Below are 8,496 nucleotides of genomic sequence, written 5' to 3' on the forward strand. Positions count from 1 at the left end.
GAGCCCACACCTCTCGTGAATTCTCATTCCCTAAGGAGAATACAGAAGGTTTCTTTTTGTGGTGGTGTCTTCGTTTGGAGAATGCGAGTTCGTGATCCGGGTTGAGGGAATTATGCGAAGAAGTTGGTCTTCAAAGATAAGTCATTTTCTTCCCTAATTTATGTAATCAGCATGTTGTAATTATTGTTTAATGTATAAGCTTTCTGTCTCATTCTGTAGTTTGAAATTCTGTGAAAAACCAAAATTGGGAATGAACCCCGCTTCCGTTGCAGAATCTTCATTAGTTCCCTTCAATTGGTATCAAAGCCAGGTTTCGATCCCAATTTTTTTTTTATTTCCAAAGTTTAATTATAGTGGTGGGTAACATTCTGTAAAATTTTCATGTTGATGAATGTTTATTGAATGGTTTGCAATTAGTGACGTTTCAGAGGATCTTAGATTTACTACTTTATTTTTATGATTTGGTATGTAAGAGCTCTTTGGTTTTGGTCATTAATTGCTATCGAGTATGTATTATTAAAGTTTTGAGTTGTTCGTGAGTTTTTCGGCATTGTTCTAGTGGAAACGGGGCTTGAATCGAAGCAATTTCGAAGGAGATCGTGACTGTACAATGTAGACTATACTATAGCATTACAACGTTGTGCCTTAGCATTGCAATGCTGCGATGAAGGGGAACGGAAAATTATTTCGTGGCATTGCAACACTAGGACTGATAGAGTAAACATGCATAAAGCGAGAAGTTAACAAAAATCATTAAGTATTCTAATTATACTTAATTTGAGTTCAAAGCATGCTAAAATCAGTTTTTCAAGTGAAAGGGTTTCAAGTATGTATATCTTTGTAGAATCTCTCTTAATCCTTGCTGAAACTCCACAAAATTGATCTCCAAACTCTTAGTAGACCACTAAAAGGAGATTCTCTACTATTATCAATCTTGGATTTGAGTGGTGGAACTCTCAATAAAGATAGATTAAAGTTGGGATTGAGAGAAGTTTTAAGAGAGTTTCAAAAACTTCAGATTTTTCCAAAAACATCATGCAAGCCCCTTCAATTCTGATAATTGAAGATATATTTCAGCTCTATCATGCAAGCACTTTTCTCAATATTGTTGATTGACAATTCAAAGAGCAATATAAAGTGGCTAGGCGTTGAATTATGGATCGAAGAAGTGGGATAAATCCACTAATCCTTCTATTTTTCAATTTCAAAACCAATTTAATTAAATTAAATAAAATTCAATTTATTAAATTAAAAAAATTCAATTTAATTAAATTAAAAAAATCAATTTAATTAAACGAAACAAAATTCAATTTCCAAAATTGAATTTCTTAATTTGAAAATTATTTATTTTAAATAATTAATTAAATAATAATTTAATATCAAATATTAAATTAAACACCTAATTCAAACATGAATCTCTATTCATGTAATCAATATTTAAATCAATATTTAAATATTTTAAACTCTCCAATTACGTTTAATTTTGATAAATTTAAACGTTAATTACATCAAATATAATTATTCAAACCCTAAATTGAAATTAAACATTTCAATTCCAAACCCTAATTTCAAATTTGAACACTTCAAATTCACTCAATTTTCTAACCCAAGATGTAATGTTTTACGAGCTAATAGAGGAACCTTGTGGACCTACAGATCATGAGTTCCAACAATTTACGATTAATCGGTTAAACTCTTTAACCCGAATTAATCAATATTTGTTAACCACCAAGACATACCACTATAATCGATGATTGCACTCTTCTCATTGTAGATATATTTCTATTCACTTGATTTAACTAAGATCAGTAAGTCGATCCTTCACAGGTCATTCATATTTTACAGCAAGATCAAAATTATCATTTTACCTCTATAAATACATCTTGCTCCTTCAGTTCACACTGATCTTCTATTGAACAATTGGTTTATAGTCCAACTAATAAACCATATCTCTCTTGGCCAAGACCAGGAATAAGTACTTAATGAAACAACCTATCTGCTAACCCTAAAACGAGTAGGAGTGAATTTCATCTTGTAGAACTATGTCCCTATTTATCTATGTGATCTTATCCCCAAAATGGGAGCCTTGTTGAGCAGTGCTATTAAACTACTCTCACCTATGTAGATTAAAGGATAATCTAAAATAAACAAGAGTTCATAGTTAGCTCATGATTAAGATCGAGTAACCCTAGGTCATCGAATTGAAATAGTTAGCTTTAACAGTAAACGGTCGTTATAAAGAAAAGTGACTATTTTATGGTCCGATATTATGCAAAAACTCTTTTGCATAAGATGCCCCCACTCGCATGTCTCCATATGAATGATTTCAGGATCACGTCGTTTGTATCAGTATACAAAGTAGGCCACATCCATAATGTCCCCAGGACGAGATACCCAATCTCATCGATATACTTATAGACCTTTTTGGATATATACTACAACTTGATCCTCTTTTGTGTCTCTACATAAAGTCATAGTATTCATACTATAGCCATGGATTCATTTATTGAATTTTATAACATAATGAAATTTCAATTTCAATAATACTTTTATTGAATAAATTTTTCAATAATACTTTTATTGATAAATAGAACATGTTTCCACGATTACGAATTGCGAGTTTTAGGACATTTCCAACAAAGACACAACGTTATAACGCTTTGAGATGGAACAAATTTTTCGGTTCACAGGCGGTTCAGTTTGTGGCTTGATTGGTTCGCCTCTAGTTCGCTTGGTTAGAGCGGTTCGGGTACTGGGCGGTCCAGTTCATGCAGTTCAAGACTCGGTCACTTCAAACCGCTTTGGCTATTAATTTGTAATAGTTAGGCTTTTTTATTAATTAAATTAATATAAATGTTATATTAATTTAATTAATGGTTTTAGGAGTCCAATCCCGGTTCATAATTGTTGTTTAAATTATGCATATGATGTATGGTTTAATTATTTTAGATATGTCATAATGTACGTCATATAGTAGAAATCCCACTATAGGTTATGCACTATTCATGCATCATTTATATTATAAATGTTATAATATATAGTTGCATGATTTAATTTTGTAGCATTCTCATGCATCATATGATATAAGTGTTATACTATATGGTTGCATGCATTAATATATACATGCATCATTTGTATTATAAGAATTATAATATATAGTATGGATATATGTTTGAATGTTTGTTATTAATTATTTAATTAATTTAGTATATAAATGTTATGTATGTATAGTAATGAAATGAAAATTGCATGATGCATTTTATTGATTTGATAAAATAATTTGAAGTTGTAATTCCTATTTTAAAGAATTTTACTTCGATGGTCAAAATACCTTAGTTTTAAATGTGCAGTTATGAGGTAACGACCCAAGTTAGAGATCTCGAAAAGTTGGGTCATTAGAGATGCGCGTAGAACCTAACTCTAACAATCAAATAATATTTTTAAATTCCGATCTAGATTACTACTACAACAAAAATGTAACAACAATGGCAAGGCGAAGTCGAACATAGGAAATCTATTACTTGTTTGACCCAATTATTGAATTCGATATGATGGGGAGGTTTTTGTGACCATGCAAAAATTGGAAAAAGCAAGAATTGTAAAAAACAAGAATTTAAGATGAGTACTTAATTGTTTTTTAAAAATGTTAATAAAAAAGGCACTTGGGGATAGGAACAAATCTGTTTTACTTTCTATCATTGAATTAAAGAAGATATGAATTATTGCTCAAAAACACACAACCAATTAATGAATCTATCATTAATTGTCCTAATTATTAAGCAAGATTCAATCTTATTTAACCTAAACTCTTCAAGATTGTTTAAAACCTAAGCAGTCAAATCGTTGTGATGAATTAAAGAACGGAAAGCCTATTTCTTGAATTGGATTTTTTCTTACTAAGTTGAATTAGTTCAAGAATTGCAAGATTAAAGGAAAGTCCTTAATCATGTATTCAATTCCTAATGGTGCAACCCAATTCATTAATCATGCTTAACGCTAAATGAATTTTCAATCAAGATATATTTATCATGAGACGTCAATTCAATCCAAATGAATCTATATTAATTTCATTCAAAAACATAGAAGAATTTGCAGAAAACAATCTATCAAGAAATACAAAAGAAATTGTCAAGAAAGCTTAACAAAGATCCTATCCCCAAGAGGATCTTACCTTAGCCACACATGATTCTATGAGTCTTCAATCCAATGCTAAGAAGATTACAAGAAAAAATACTAAAAGATCGATTGAGAGAAAGAGATGAATGATGAAGAACAGATGCTCTGTGATTTGAGTAAATGTGGTGTTCTGAGCGTAGCAATGCTGGTATCGAAGCGTAGGTCTCAAGCATCTTTACGCCCATTATTACGCTACTCAAATCGCCGACGTGCACGCGGATTTGCCTTTATGTCAAAATATATAGCATAGCTATGCTATCCCGTGGTATCGTTACGTTGCAGGAAAATGAGGCTACTGCCTTTCAACAGCGTAAAAGGGAGGGTCGCAACACAGTGATACTGGTGCTATTGCCTTCTAGAGTAACTCTATGCTCTTGAGAGGGCTACGCTCAGTCACCAGTAATTTTATAATTCTTGCTCCTTCAATTTGTTGATGCTACCCAAAGCTCAATTTGAAATCAATTTGATCCCAATTTTGCTCTATTGGTCTATTCCACCTCGAAAATACTTAGAACCTACAAAATTCAAACAATAAACCTACAAATTCAAAGAACGAGCATGAATTAAAGTATAAAGAATAGCTCTTTTAAGAAGCTATCACTTTTCACTCCAAAAACTTCCTCAAAACACAATTTAGGAGTGAAAATAATGTTTTTAAAATAAATAAACAAAAAAAGAAAAATGATGGATAACATTAAGTCTTCATTAACTTGGTAAAATGTTCTTCAAAAACCAAAAAATTGTAGTCTCTAGAGATCTTGCTTCACAATATTTTGTGAAATTTAAAATGTTGCTATAATAATAACTGCATTGGGTATCAATTTCTTTATTTATAGAGGTACTATCACACACGCATATGCTTACATAGAAGAGTTGTGTTTCCTATCATCAAATCGAAATACTCATGTCCCTTTGTCATCAAATCCAAATAGTCATATCTCTTCAATATCAACAAACACGTGAGTTGAAGAGCCACCTTGTTGAGGGCAAGAAGAGAATTATTAAAACATACAAGGACAAAAAGGTATGGAGAAAAGTCTCCCTTATAGTCCTTTTGAATGTAGTATAGATGAAACAATTTTTTGAGAAATAAAATTTCAAAAAAAAAAATTGTTTACAGAGGTATACGAAAAGTATCATAATTCATAAAATGGTTATTGTTTAAAACATTCATTTTCAGGAAAATGGTAAATAAAATGAGTTAAATTCATTATTGATTAATTCCAATGATCAAAATCTGCTCGCTTGATTAATATGAACCCTTTTTTTTTCAGAAAACTTGAGAAGAAGCTTTGAATCCGGGTAAAGTTAAAGTTCTGCTTTTAACTTTGAGCTCTTCTCCAACTCCATCTTGTTATTATTCTTTTGTGTATGCATCTGTTTTTAATCTGAATATGATAACGAGGATGTTAAGAATATATTAACTTAGTCGAAATATTTGGATGTATCTATTAATTCTTTTATTTTTTAATATCTTTTTCTAAAAAATGGAAAGAAAACATAGTATATGCTATTAATTAAGTTAGGCTCAAATTCAGTACTGCTTCTTGATGTGGATGTATGGATTATTGTAATAAATGAACCGTATGTAATCCGAATTTTACTTGGTGTTTTCTCCAAAGTTCTTCCTCTATGATATAATTCATAATTATTATTGCGAACTAATACCAGCTAACCACACCAATAATCAACTCCCATTTTAGGACAGGCTTCCTTAATTATGGATTAATTGCATTAATTTGCTGTTGCTTCTACTTTCTTCCTTCAAGTTTATAATTAAAGTAATTTATGTATTATGTTACTTCAACAATGTAAATACCTCATGAAGTAAAACTTTTTACAAAGAGAGTTCGGTAAGATGTTAATACAAGATTTTTATAAGTTGAAAGATCAAATCTCCACCACTAGTATTGTAATATAGTATTCATTTCGACCAAATTTTATTTTGATTCCTAATATATAAATGCAAATTAACGTAATGTAGTATTTGTTTATTGAAAAAATTGTTATGTTTCATGTTCTTTAAATTGAATTATTTTAGAGAGCGATATAATAGGATGTAAGGGTCAATAGGTGCATCAAAATATATCTCAACTAGGTTAACACATTCTTAACACTCTCATCATATTTCAGCCCTAAAGATTCCATTTCATAAAAAGGTCCATATGCAAAGGAGCTAGAGAAGAGTTCAAAATAACCATACAGCTGATGAGAGAGGTGGGTTAGAGAAAAGCCACAAATAGAACGCAAGGAACAAAGAGATAAAAGGTGGACTATAACCTGAGACGAACTTGGAGTAATTTGTAAGTAGCTATTTTGTTTTGTTGTTGAATGTACGATTATTTCTTTCAAACTAGAGAGACCAACTGCGGAGTTGAAAGTGATGGTATTCTTTTGAAGTTTATATGCGTTGTTATATTGAATAAAGATTGTTGTGTCTAGAACCAACAGAGCTATCAAACTCAACAGGTTTTGAAATTTGTTCCAAATGTCTCTAGCAAGAGATAGTTGGTGGAAATAGTGGCCTTTCTAACAGAAGGGACACTAAATTTAGATTTAAAGATAAACCAAATAGTCTTCTACCGTGCAAGATGGTCAATATAAGCAACCGCTCTTGTGTATATACTACTAAAATGAGAATAGTAATGAAGAGTTGCATCTAATCCAATGCTTCCATTGCTTTACACAAAAAAAAAAAAAAAAAATTTAAATTGCCACATAATTTATTTTTATTGGACAGTTGTTTAGACACAGAGATATGTTGGACTGGTACTGCACACAGCTGAAGAAATCAGGATCCATGAGCACTCTAATTGATTTGTTGGGAATGCGACCAAAGTCTCACATTGGTTAGATAAGAGGAGAATCATGGGTATATAAGTGAGAATGACTATCTCCATTGGTATGCCACGAGGGTTTATGCCCAAAGTGGACAATATCATACCATTGTGGAGATAGAGGGTCGTTGTCCCTATCATGATTAATTACTTGGAGAACGAAGAACACTTTCTTCTACCCAAATTTTTCAAAAAAATTTAATCGGTTGCCTCACTTCAACTTCACTCCAATCTCTTGAATATATTGCACACTATCATGAAAGAGATTTGCTAAGATAATGGGTTCTTTGTGAGCAACTTTAATGATGAAGATGGAAAAATCCAATTTTTTTTTTTTTTTTTTTGTGTGTGTAATTTTCTTTTTCAAAATCCAAAATTGATTTTAAATATCACTTTTGATTTCTAAAATCAAATTTATTAATTTTCAAATTGATTTCATAAATTATTTTTCTAATAAAATTAATAAATAATTATTTAAACAATTTAAATAATTCTAATTAATTTTAGACAAATCCATCTTCATATATTTAAATCATATTTAAATATATATTCTCCAAATCCATTTGATTCTAATTTAAACGTTTCAAATTAACTTATCACGCTACTCTAGAGCTAATCCATTTTTGAGCTAGTAGAAGGACCTCATGGACCTACAAATCATGGCTCCAACGATCTGAGATTAATCGGCTAAACTCATTATACTGATCTAACCCTCATTCGTTAACTAATGGGTCACTTCACTAAAGCCCATGGTTGAATTTCCCTCACTGTAGATATATTATATCCACTCGATATAACCATGATTAATAAGTCAACCCTTCACTGATTGTTCGTAATAATGGCTAGTTTAATCTCTATTTTACCCCCGAAATTACCTCTTGTTCCTTAAGACCCTACTGATCCCATAATGAACCATTGTTTTGTGATCCAATCAACAAAATCGAGTCCCTCTTGGGCCAATGAGAAGGCACGACCCCTTGTTCAAAACCTAGAATCAACACTTAAGGGAACAACCTCTCTACTATCTCTAAAGTGGGTAGGAGTGAATTCCATCTTACACCCTATATCCCCAGCTATCTATCCAGTCTTACCCCTGAAATTGGAGGTTTATTGAGCCGGCGCTATTGAGCCAACCCTCACCTATGTAAATCTAAGTATAATTCCAAATAAACAGGAGTTCATAGTTACTCAGGATTAAGGTCAAGTTACCTAGGTCATCATTTTGAAATAGTCAGTCTTAAACAGTAAACAACATTATAAAGTAAGAGTGACTTATTTCATGGTCCGATCTTGTACAAACCCTTTTACACAAGGACACCCCCACTCCTCATGTCCCAACATGAACGAATTAAGATCACTTCGTTTGTAGCACTTTACAACTCCTTGTAACAACTACAGAGCAGACCACATCCAACAGTGTTACTAGAATAAGGTTGATTATAGATCATTTTGACTATTTACTCGAACCTGATCCATCTTTATG

The sequence above is a fragment of the Benincasa hispida genome, chromosome 5 (genome assembly GCF_009727055.1).
Source record: "Benincasa hispida cultivar B227 chromosome 5, ASM972705v1, whole genome shotgun sequence".
NCBI lineage: Eukaryota > Viridiplantae > Streptophyta > Magnoliopsida > Cucurbitales > Cucurbitaceae > Benincasa > Benincasa hispida.